The 12,108-nt window shown below is 39.9% G+C and overlaps 1 protein-coding gene across 1 annotated transcript in view; it reads right to left on the reverse strand.

Moving 5' to 3' along the window:
• LOC125093545 (cytokine-dependent hematopoietic cell linker-like) overlaps positions 1-12,108 on the reverse strand; it is a 194,307-nt gene that overhangs the window by 163,477 nt on the left and 18,722 nt on the right. The window contains exon 2 of the mRNA XM_047718888.1: positions 7,853-8,040. The gene's annotated coding sequence lies outside the window, so the exon portion shown is untranslated. The remainder of the gene's footprint in view (positions 1-7,852; positions 8,041-12,108) is intronic.

The raw sequence follows: 12,108 nt of genomic DNA on the forward strand, positions 1-12,108 counted from the left end.
CTAAGCATCCATTTTGGCCAAATAGCCCCACAGTTTTGGAGGGATGGTCTCAGTTACTACATTCAATTAGCTCACTAAGTACTTTGTGGGTTGAAAAGCATTTTTTAAGAAGGTAATGGATTTGATGGTTAAAGCACATAAAGATTTAAGAAAACTATTAAAATAAAGAAAGCAAGGTCCTATAGATAGGGGTTTGCTTAAGATTTCCAAAGAACGTACATTAGATTTGGGCTTTAAAACCAGGATGGCTGTTTCTAAGCTTGAAATTCATCTGGGGTCTCAGTGAATATGTTAGGAAGGGAAGACTTGTTTTATAAATGGATTGGATTTTGGTGCAGATCTTAATCCGAAAATAATTAATACCCTTATGGTACCATAAGCAGTTTAAACAATTGGAAATATGTAAAGCAACAAATCACATTTCCTTGTTATCCTGGAGAACTCTTGTTCTCCACTGGGAATTCACCAGTGCTACCAAACTGAGCTTGCAAAGAGACATGTTATCATAAATATTTCTGCTGCATTTCACCTGATCTGAAATTAATATTTTATGAAGGAAAAACAATGCATTTATGGTGAGATTTTTTTTTTTTTGCTCTCAAATACTTCTCACTTATTCCTCGAAGATAAGGCTTGTTATAAAAATGCTAGCCTCTTTATTTCAAAGTTTAAGAAACATCATGCCAGTAATGACTGTACCTAAATGGACACAGGAAATGGCTGAAAGCTAACTCTGAACTGGCAGGGAGGATATTAGAGACGGTCAGGAAGCTGTGATGTAGCTCTGCAGCTGAAACTGGGTCAAGGCTGGAGGGGAGGGTCAGAATTAAGGCTTGACGCTTTTTTTCATTAAACCATGAAAACAAGAAAGAATCCAGCATAAAATGCATACAGTACACATCTAGTTCTCTAAATAGTCATATCCAACAGATCCCAAACGACAGATGTCACTCGGAGCTGAGGCAGGGAATGAGGGGTTACCGTGTGAATATTTTGGGGATGAGGACCAAGGAGTGTGCTCTTGTGTCTGTGCGTGCACATTTATGTCTGTCCATGCACACATGCATATGCTTTGAGTAAACATGTTGAAACATCTGACTTCTCAGATGCAGATGTTTATTGATTTGGTCACAGTTATATGCGGCTTTCTTCTATTTTCATACAAAAAGTGAGAAAGTTACATCTTAGAGATGCTCAGATGTAGAGGAAGCTGTATGCTGATTGGATTTCTATTTCTGTACCCTGGTCAGAACAATCAGCTACATTTAATTAAGTATAACATTTAATTTTATTGGATTTCCAACAAATGGAGGCTTTTGAGTTAAATGGATTGTTATTATAGATTTTTTTTGAGGAATATAGGAGACTGCTTTCCTAGTTTTTCTGCTATTAAGTATGGGCATATTTAAAAAAAAAGATTTTGCAACTGTCTTGGTAACAAGTAACCTCCCTTAAGTATCTCAAGGTAATGTGTACCTGCATCCATTTTTTTTTCTTATTTTAAATGATTTTGAAAACACCCTTAATGATCTGATGCAAACTATAGATTTTGGAATATATCCCCCCTGGTGCATTTTGTTTTCAAAAGTCATATCTTTTTCTCTGCTGCAGAAAATGTTCCCTTCCTTCCGTGGTAGGGTTTTTCTTTCCCCACTTTTCCCCATTTTGTAGTAAATAGCCTCTTGCTTTATCCTTTTTCTCACTCACTCATGCTGTTTTCTCACAGCCCTCTCTTCCTTCCATCCTCTCTTCCTTCATCCTTCCCCTCCTCCTTCTCCTTCTCTCCCACCCTTCCCTCTTCCTGCTCTCTTATCATTGAAGTGGTTTTACTGCTCAGATAAAACTAGACTGTAGCAAAAACAAAATGTAAATTATTGAGAGCTTAATCAGATGTTTTGGAGTGCTGGGTGTTATAATAAGAAACGAATCTTGGAACACTACATCAAAAACTAATGATGTATTGTATGGTGACTAAAATAACACAATAAAAATTAAAACAAAATCAGAAAAAAATAAAGGTTTACCTGTTTACTTCAACCCGTTTGCATCTGGCTTTCATAAAATCAAGGCAAAAACACACTGAGTGGGGCTAGTACCCTTATCTGTCTGTCTGTCTATCTATCTATCTACCTACCCACCCATCGATCATCTCTCTGCCATTACCTCACAAAGTTTACAGGCTGGCCCTTGTGTGGAGACTGGTCCAGGGACCCTACCTCCCCCATGGACATCTAAAGGTCCATAGTGAAAGCATTGTCATCCTTAAAATAGTCATTTATTAAGCATCAGCTGTATGCTGGTCATTTTCTGAGGATCTGTTTCACAGTAAGGTGGGTCTCAAAGAAGTTCAAGAGCATCTTTAAGTCCAAAGATAGGACAAGAAAAGCCAGGTAATCTAATAGACACTGAACTGAGAGTAATGTAATCAGTAACAACAACAACAACAACAACAATAACAATAACACCATCTGCTGAATGCCAGAACCCTATGTAGGACACCCTGTTTACTTTAGATTCCATCCTAAGGCAACAATCCAAATGACCTAGATTTTTCAATATTGAACAATTCTGTCATTTTGTTCAGCAAGAGCCCTCTTGAGCCAAATCTGTCTAGTGAACAAATGCACAGTATGGATTCAGATGAGGTCACTGCTTTCTTTGAAACTTCAAGTGCATTTAGAACTTAACCCCTGAATTAAGCTTCCTCCATATAATTAATTCTTTCTTCTCCCCCTTCTTTTATTCAGGATCACTGGCCTGGCAAGATAGGAAGCAAGTCTTTAAGACCCAGTGTGCTTAACCGTACAGAGCACTGTGCAACTTTGACTCTGTTTCTCCAGTCTGAAAAAGGGGATATAAACACTCACCCTCCCTTGCTCATAGGATGGGTTTGAAGATCAAATGGGATGATGGAAGTGAAAGTATCTTGTCAACTATACATGGTTATGCCATCTAGTTCAACAGGTAACTATTGAACAATTTCTAAAAGTATCAGTACTGTGAAGGACAGTAGGATTTCAAATTGGCAAGGAACATGCTCTAAAGAAATTTGTATCTTTTTTCATTAAGTCTTAATATTTTTAGAGGATTGGTACATTTGAGGAGTTGTAAGATACTTCCAAGGCTTTGAAAGATGAATGATTAAAATAAATATGAAAATGAGGAAATTAGCTTTCTGGAGAAATCACCTTAAAACAGGACTTTTTTAGGTCAAAACTCTTAAAGAGGGAAACAAAGCCAAGGAAACTAATGGAAGCTTGCTTGAATACAAATTAAGCTAATGATAACTGTGCTAAAAATGATAATATAGCCACTATCCTTTACTTTGCTCTTAATAATTGCCTTGCACTATAATACATAATTTTTTATGTATTGCATTGCATTCTTCCCCACACATTCAGAGGGTGGGTATTGCAATTCCATCTTATAAAGGATGACTTGGGATTCTGAGAGATTTAATAAGCTGTTGAAATCATTCTGCTAGGAAGTAACAGTCTGAACCCAAACCCAGGTTTTTTCTTTCTCAAAGAGTAGGTGGAGCCAAGTAGTAGGAAGATCTTGGTAACAGAAGTAAGAGTTTGGGGTTGGGAAGTGTTCTTATGGGGAATGCCCATAGAGGTAGAGCTGGTCAGGAGATCCCCGGACATGCCCAGGACTAAGGGGCCCTGAGCTATGAATATCTATAGGAATTATGGGGCAGAGTGGCTCCCAGGTGCCTATCAAGATATCAGACTATCGATAGTTCAGGGAGTCGAGAGAGTATAATGACACAGCTGACTTTCTTTTCATGAAGGTACCTCCCTACATTAATTTGGTTTCCTGGATAGATATGCCTATTGGAAAGGAACTTATAACCTAAGTCACTTTTAACACTTCACAGTCACAGAAGATAAATACATAGACCAGAATGCCGAATGAGATAATACTGCTGAGTCCTATCAACTTTGAATGCCTTAGATGAAATCTGCATAGCCCATGATTAAATACGGGTCCACCAGAACCCCACAAAAGCTTAATTCTCTCAGAGGTTGGGTCTGGGCCTTAGGCACCCCTCATATTTACCTCACACTAAATTCAACAGAAAACCCACCACAATGGAAGGCTGTGTCTTCAAACACATGGATATGGAATTTCCATGTCATGTTCAGCTCTTTTGACTCCTCTTGGTTTAGGTGGTGGGTAACTATGCACAGTGTCATATCAGCATGGTGGACTTCTATTTCTTATGCTTAAGTGTTTGGGAGATAGTCCTTCAATTAGCATCACCAATGAGATAAAATAACCAAACTCATACACCAATTTGCTATTGCTTGTGGTCTGAGAGATCAAAAAATGCTGTTGTTTAGTTTGAAAGAAAATGATGTTATGATCATGACCCTGAACATATCCAGCAGAGCACTGAGGAAGCCTCATGCACAAAGTAGGAGCTTGGGACTCAGGCAGACCCAGGTCCCATTTTTGGCTTTCCCTCTTATTTACTGTGTAAAGTGGACAATGTAGGGAATCTCTCTGAATACCAGCATCCTTTTGTACAGAGTAAGACTAAATATACCTACTAAAAAGAGAGAGTGAACCATGATGATGATTTCCAATGTATTCCATCCACAAAACAACAAATGAAACAAAAACCACAAAGTATATTTCCATAGTGACTTTTTTCACAGTTCTGTTTTCCATGGTAATTTTTCTTTCTTAAGTTACTGATACTGAACTTTTAACCATATCTTCCCAGACTTACTGATAATTCACTTTGCAATATCACTGGACATTTTGTTTCATCAGTAAAAATCTTCAACCTGAATTAGATTCAAGTAGTTATCTCTGTTTAATGATGTAACCCCTTAGAGCCCTGTATCTTTCTCACACTAGAACGGGTAGGTATAGCCTGGAGGAGCTCTTCAGAACTCAGGTCTTGGTAGACCACGGCAATTGTCTACAATATTGTCTATAACTGCTTTAAAAATATTATTGAATTATAGTTGACATATGAATGTAAGTGCTTTATGTAGTGGTGTTCATAAAAAGATGCTTCTAGAGTGAGCTCAGCTACTCACTGTTTGACCTTGGCAGTGATACCTCTCAGCTGCCACTTGTCTATTTCCTGAACGTGATTTCTGTGTCAGACACCATATGTACATTTGCTCTCATCTTCACAGGAACTTACAAAGTGTATTATTTTACCCAGTTTTGAGTTATAACACATCATCAACAGCTGACTGAAGCTCAGAGAGGTTAAGTTACTTACCCAAAGACACACAAGTCACACATCACATTCACATACAGTGTTGACTGACCTCAAAGAGTCTTCTTTTTCTATTTCACCCTATTGTACAACCACATCAACTTCCCAGAGCCTCAGTGGCAACATCTCTTTTTTTTTTTAAAGATTTTATTTATTTGTCAGAGAGAGAGGAGAGCGAGCGAGCACAGGCAGACAGAATGGCAGGCAGAGGCAGAGGGAGAAGCAGGCTCCCCGCCAAGCAAGGAGCCCGATGTGGGACTCGATCCCAGGACGCTGGGATCATGACCTGAGCCGAAAGCAGCTGCTTAACCAACTGAGCCACCCAGGCGTCTCAGTGGCAACATCTCTTAAATGACCTGGTGTCATCCTGTCCACTTAGTAAACGCTGCTTGTACAAGACTATGCAACTGTGATATATTACTATTGTTTAATGAGATTATTAAAATAAAATATTCATAAATTCATCCATATTAATAATTCCATGGTAATTATGGGAATGTTTTAAGAGTAAGGTCAGCACTGATTTGGGGTAAGGAAAGTAATGATGAGTAAGCTGACATTTATTGAGTGCTTACTAAGTGTTAAATATGTGCCATATTTCATTTAGTATAAATAGTATATTATTGAGGCTAAAAAGTTGTCAGTGCAAGTGTTATGTGATCTTGGTCCATTATAAAGATGCATGAATTGAGGATTGGTCCAAGTGGCAAGAGTTTGGATCCTGACCAACTCGTCAGATGTTAAATCCCACAGTCTTTCCAGGACAGAACCTGACTCATGGCAAAGTGAGCTAGAAATGTGGTCCCCTGATGCTAAGGCCAGCGCTGGCCAGATGGTACAGAAAAGGATAATCTTTGGTTTTAGAATGGTCTTGTTCATGGAGTTGTCTAAGTGGGCTCCTTGGAGAGAAGAAGAGAAATATCGCCATTAAATATTTCTAACACTGCTCCAGGAACAGCTTCAAGATGAACCCCAGGAAGCTGCCAAGAAACATCGTTCTTATCGGTCAGCTCAGGTGCAGTCAGGGTACTTCTGAATTCTCCTATGGCATTAGTAGCTGGGCAACCTTGAACATTTACTTGGACCACTCAAGTTCCTCTGTAAATGGGGGAAAATACTAACCTAACTCAAAAGGTTGGGTGTGAGGATCAAGGGAGTTAACACCTACAGACTGGCCAGCAAGAGACGGAGCTGTAAATGCCAGTTGCATTTCCTGCTTCTCTGGGGCATATTTTATATTGAGTTTCTCAGAGGTTTTCTGAAGTACTGTCATTTTTCTGGCAGACCTCCAATTGACCTGGCCTACAGCTGTCTTCCTGAGATTTGAAATAACCATTCCCTGCGGTTTGAGGGCCCCCCAGGAACCCAATGGAGCAACATCATTGAGGGTCTATGCTACAATAGAACAAAGAGGATAATCAGATAAGTAACACTTGCACACAATTAAAAAAAATCGGTATTGATAAAGTGCAGCTATGTCAGTATCTTTTTTTTTTTTTAAACATATAATATATTTTTATCCCCAGGGGTACAGGTCTGTGAATCACCAGGTTTACACACTTCACAGCACTCACCATAGCACATACCCTCCCCAGTGTCCATAATCCCACCCCCCTCCCAACCCCCCTCCCCCCATCAACCCTCAGTTTGTTTTGTGAGATTAAGAGTCAAATGAAACAAGATGGAATTGGGAGGGAGACAAACCATAGTGACTCTTAATCTCGCCATGTCAGTATCTTTTAAAGCAGACAGACTTTGAGGACATCAGCTCTCTTTTCTATCTCACTCACTGATGTCTTGTTTGTTCTCTCCAAGAAACACCTGGCAGAGATGCCTCCCGGCATCTTGGAGGGTGAACACTGTACCCACCTTCACTCTTACTCTTGGACTCCTCACCCCCGTGAGTGGAAGGATGGTTGGCATGATTCCTAAGTCACACCAAACCAGAAAGGAAATTATTTCAATTTAGAACATTAAAAAAAGAAACATATATCCACAGGGGCTCCAGGAGTTAACTTCTACTTCCAATGACCTACTTTGAATTGTGTCTGCCTTTCTAGGGGGCTGTCCTAATGAAGGTCAGCCAAGAAAGCCAGCAACCAGGCTGGCCTTTAGGTTTTAGTAGCAAACAGTCAGGGGGTCTAAGCTCCAGGATGAGAAGATTGAAAACATCTAGTCTTTTAATTTTTAATTGGCATATATCTTGATTTTTTCTTCCAGCAGAATGAAGGATTCTTTAAAAACTGAGTTAAGGGGCGCCTGGATGGCTCAGTTGGTTAAGCGACTGCCTTCAGCCCAGGTCATGATCCTGGAGTCCCGGGATCAAGTTCCAAATCAGGCTCCCAGCTCCACAGGGAGTCTGCTTCTCCCTCTGACCTTCTCCTCGCTCATGCTCTCTCTCACTGTTTCTCTCTCTCTCAAATAAATAAATAAAATAATTAAAAAAAAAACTGAGTTAAGGGAGCTGGCTTTCTTTATGCCATTCAATGCTTCATAGAAGGCCCAGCATTGAATGTTATAAAAACATTTTTGCTTGGTGTCAGCTCTTTCCTAATGATCATTTATGCCAGTGAGATGCCCATTCAGATGGAGCTGGCCTCCTTCGTTTACCTGAAGAGCCGTGGAGGTGCACAAGGTCCCGTGCTGAGATGTTGGTCTCCTGTGAGGGGCCACCGTGGCAGCATTGCAGAAAACTCTGGAAGCCAGTAATCCGTAATGCAATGAAGTGAATTATTTTCAATTCTAAGCAGTGTCCTTTAGCAGAAAGCCCCTCCTAGGTCCGTTTTAGGTTTGGTTTCCTGTGAAATGTGACCACAGATTAGGGTGGTAGGACCTGTGTGTGAGTAGGACTTCCTCTTTAGTCGAAACACAGCACGTGAAGCCATTGAGGCTGAAGTCTTCTGACCCAAAAGGGTGTCCTTAAAGACACATGGAGTCCCTGAGTGGCCCATCACAATTATAGAACACACTAAAATGGATTGCTGAGCAACACTCAAGCATCAAATGTGGGTTTTTCTGGTCTTGTTTCACTTGTGCACTGAATACTAATTATCTGATGACTTGATGTTGCCAGTGGCTCCCTGAGACCACACAAGACACATGGACCAGATCCCTCAGGTGTGATGGATAGAACATGGGGTTTGGAAAGAGAAATGCCTGGCTCTTGCTCCTGTTGTACTAAGTGTTAGTTGTGTGATCTTGGACAAGGTGCAGTTGCTTAGCTAGCTTCCATGTCTATGATCAAGGGATAATAATATCTGTATTTTAGAGCTGTTCCAAGAAATGAACAAAATAATGTAAGTTAAGACATGTAGCAAGGTTTGGGGCACATATTGGGTGCTCAGGATATTTAATTTCTCTCTGCCTTACTTCTGGTTTATTTAAGCTGGCAGCAAGTTCTTTCAAGTGCCTGCTGTAATCCGGTACATTGCTTGCATCCTGCAGAGTGTCCTGTACTGTGCTTGGCATCTATTAATATCGATCTCTTACTTTTCCCTGGGACCCTCTTGCAGTGCCACTAAAGCATAATATGAGACCTCCAGAAACACTACCTGATGGGTGAGTGATCCACTGCATCTGTGAATAAAGGATGTAGTGTATGGGCTGAGCTGAGCTTCCTCTGGGTCTGAAAGAAACAATGCTTGACACAGTGAGTGTCTAGATTTCACTCTCTGGCTAGTCCATCTAGGGTATGAAAACCTTGGGTAGATTGTATGGAAGAATCACAGGGAAAACAAACAGATAAATAAATAAACACACACAAAAAAAACAGAAAGCAAGACTTTAGAGACCTAATTATGTTCAAGTAAGACTGCAGTTCCTGGGATGGAGGAAAAGAAAGCTTTTCCTGACTCTTGTAGGCCCTGTGGGGAGGCAGAACTGCAAGACTGTTGGGCCTTGGAATTACTCTAGTTTTAATTGAATGACTTCCAGCAAGTTATCTAACTTAACTGATTCTTTCATTTCTCACCTTTTTAAAAAAAATTAAATTTAATTTCATATTTTTACTGAAGTATAGTTGACATACAATGTTACATTAGTTTCAGGTGTATAATATAGTAATTTAACAGTTGTATACATCATGTGGTGCTCACCATGATTAGTGTAGTTACCATCTGTCACCATATAAAATTATTACAATATTATTGACTATATTCCTTATGCTGTACTTTTTATCTCAGTGACTTACTCATTTTATAATTGGAAGTTTGCACCTCTTAATCCCCTTCACCTATTTCATCCTTCCCTCCCACCCCTTCCCCTCTGGTAACCACCAGTTTGTTCTCTGTACGAGTCGTTGTTTTGTTGTGTTTTTGTTCATTTGTTTTGGTTTTTAGATTCTGTATATAAGTGAAATCATGGTATTTGTCTCTCTTTGTCTGACTTATTTCACTTAGCATAACAGTGTCTAGGTCTATCTACATTGTCACAAATGGCAAGATCTCATCCCTTATGGCTGAGTAATATTCCATTTCTCATCTTTAAAAAGGAGTGTGACACCACTAACCTCATAGCATTTCCAGTGCACAAAATGATAAATTAACCTCATAAATGGAGGTAGAGGAGAAAGTGTAACCACATATCAATAACTTGGAGCCCTTTCAAAGAATTATCTAAATATTTTTTCAACTTGAATTTAATGCACATAAGGAGAAACTGAAATTTGTATCTATACTTTAAAAATTATTGTCTTATTTATTTTTCCCTTTCTTCTCTGCTTGACTTATTTCGCTTAGCATAATCTCATCCAGTTCCATCCATGTCGATGCAAACGGTGGGTATTCATCCTTTCTGATGGTTGAGTAATATTCCATTTTGTATATGAACCATATCTTCTTTATCCATTAATCTGTTGAAGGGCATCTCAGCTCCTTCCACAGTTTGGCTATTGTGGACATTGCTGCTCTGAACATAGGGGGCATGTGGCCCTTCTTTTCACTGCATCTGTACCTTTGGGGTAAATACCCAGTAGTGTAATGAAGGTGGGGCAATCAGAGGAGGAGATGAACCATAAGAGGCTATGGACTAGAGGAAAAAAGCTGAGAGTTTCAGAGGGGAGGGGGGTGAGGGGATGAGTTAGCCTGGTGATGGGTATTAAGGAGGATGTGTATTGTATGGAGCACTGGGTATTATATGCAAACAATGAGTCATGGAACACTACATCAAAAACTAATATGTATAAAACTAATATGTGATTAACATAACATAATAAAATTAAAAAAGTTGTCTTATTTAAACAATTTTTATTTTGGAGTAATTATGGACTCACAAGCAATTGCCAAAATCACATAGAGAGATCCCATGGAGTACATGTCACCCACTTTTCCCTGGAGAAACTTATTTCTTATGAATAAACATTCTACACAGAAGCATTCACTTTTCTGTAAAGCTAGGATGATGTGTTGGAAAAGAAAGAAAAATAAAAGATGATAAAGCCTGGCTTAACCACTTTCTTGCTGTTCTTGTTCTCTCATTGGTTTTCTTCTAAGATTTTTTTAACAAAATAAATTCAGGTGATTAAAAAAAAATCCTGGTCCTGGGTCAACATCCTAATACTAGGTTATATTTGGTGTCCCCCTTTTGGAGGGTGGTGATTGCCAAATTCAGGGTCCTGTCACACAGCTGGTCTCAAGATAGTGTCAAGGCCTGGGTTTGACTTGCAGCTTGTACATATATCCATAAACCCCAAAACACAAGAGAGACTGTTCAAGACCATCTTGGTAGGTGTGTATTTGTTTTATAAATTCCCAGTTAAAGGTACTGTCTCTTGTAATGGATCAAAATCCATGTGCTTTTCACGAATTATAAAAGAGCTCCTATGAGAACCTAGGTTAATTGCCACAAGCATTTCTGATTTCTTATAGCTTAGCACCTGTTTGTGTCTGGGCCTTGGGTAGTTTGACTCTGGGCCCCTGAAATGGGCTCACCTCATGCTAATGGCCTTTCATTTTATAACCTGTCTCCTCCAGGAAGCATGTTATGAGCCTCTCTCCATTAGCTATGGTCTCTCTAACACATCACATTAGCACTCTGCAAAGAGGAATCTTGGTGTGAGTGTGAGTTGAGTTCTGTGCTGTGTTTCAGAGGCTCAGTGTCCACTGGGTCTGTGTCCCCATTTGGGCAATTTTCATGACTGCCAAGAATTAGCTTCCTAGGAAAAACCTCAACTTAAACATAGTTGATATTCAAACTCATCCAACAGCTGGTGGGGTTGTTCCCATAGAAGTCCATTCTCTCCAGAAAGGACCTTCAGGCATCCCTGGCTTCCTAGGCTGACCACCCTAACACAACAATGGGAAAGCAAACCCCAACATAGGTAGACCTGGGGCTCAGAGTGGCCAGGAATGTATGGGGTAGAGAGTTTCTTCATATCAGGCAGTGTGAGGTAGAATCTCTGCAGGGATGACATTTGAGCTGAGGTCTGAGTGAGGAAAAGTACTCAGCCAGATGCAAGTTTGGAGGGAAGGGATTTCTGAGTTGAGATAACCTCATAAGAGTTTGTTGAGGAACAGATGAGCTTTGGGGGACGAACTTCATATGCCTCATTAAATCATAAATTCCTTGAGGGTGGCTGCAGTTGCTTCTAATCTTGGAATCCTTTGCAATATCAAGAACCCATGGTGTATCACCCAGCAATTGGATGAATGGAATTGGCTGTAGATTACATCTCTCATTTTCAAATGAGGAAGTAGAGGAAACTTGACTGACCACCAAGGTGAATCATGGGAAGAACGAAGACAGTGGCACAAGTTCCACCTTCTCAGCTAAATTTCTTTCCAGGCTTGCACAGCTTTGTCTCCTGATTCTACATTTAAATGGCAGCCACAGTTAGCCATTTATCTTGAGCAAACCTTGTTTAGACAAAT

The sequence above is a fragment of the Lutra lutra genome, chromosome 2 (assembly GCF_902655055.1).
Source record: "Lutra lutra chromosome 2, mLutLut1.2, whole genome shotgun sequence".
NCBI lineage: Eukaryota > Metazoa > Chordata > Mammalia > Carnivora > Mustelidae > Lutra > Lutra lutra.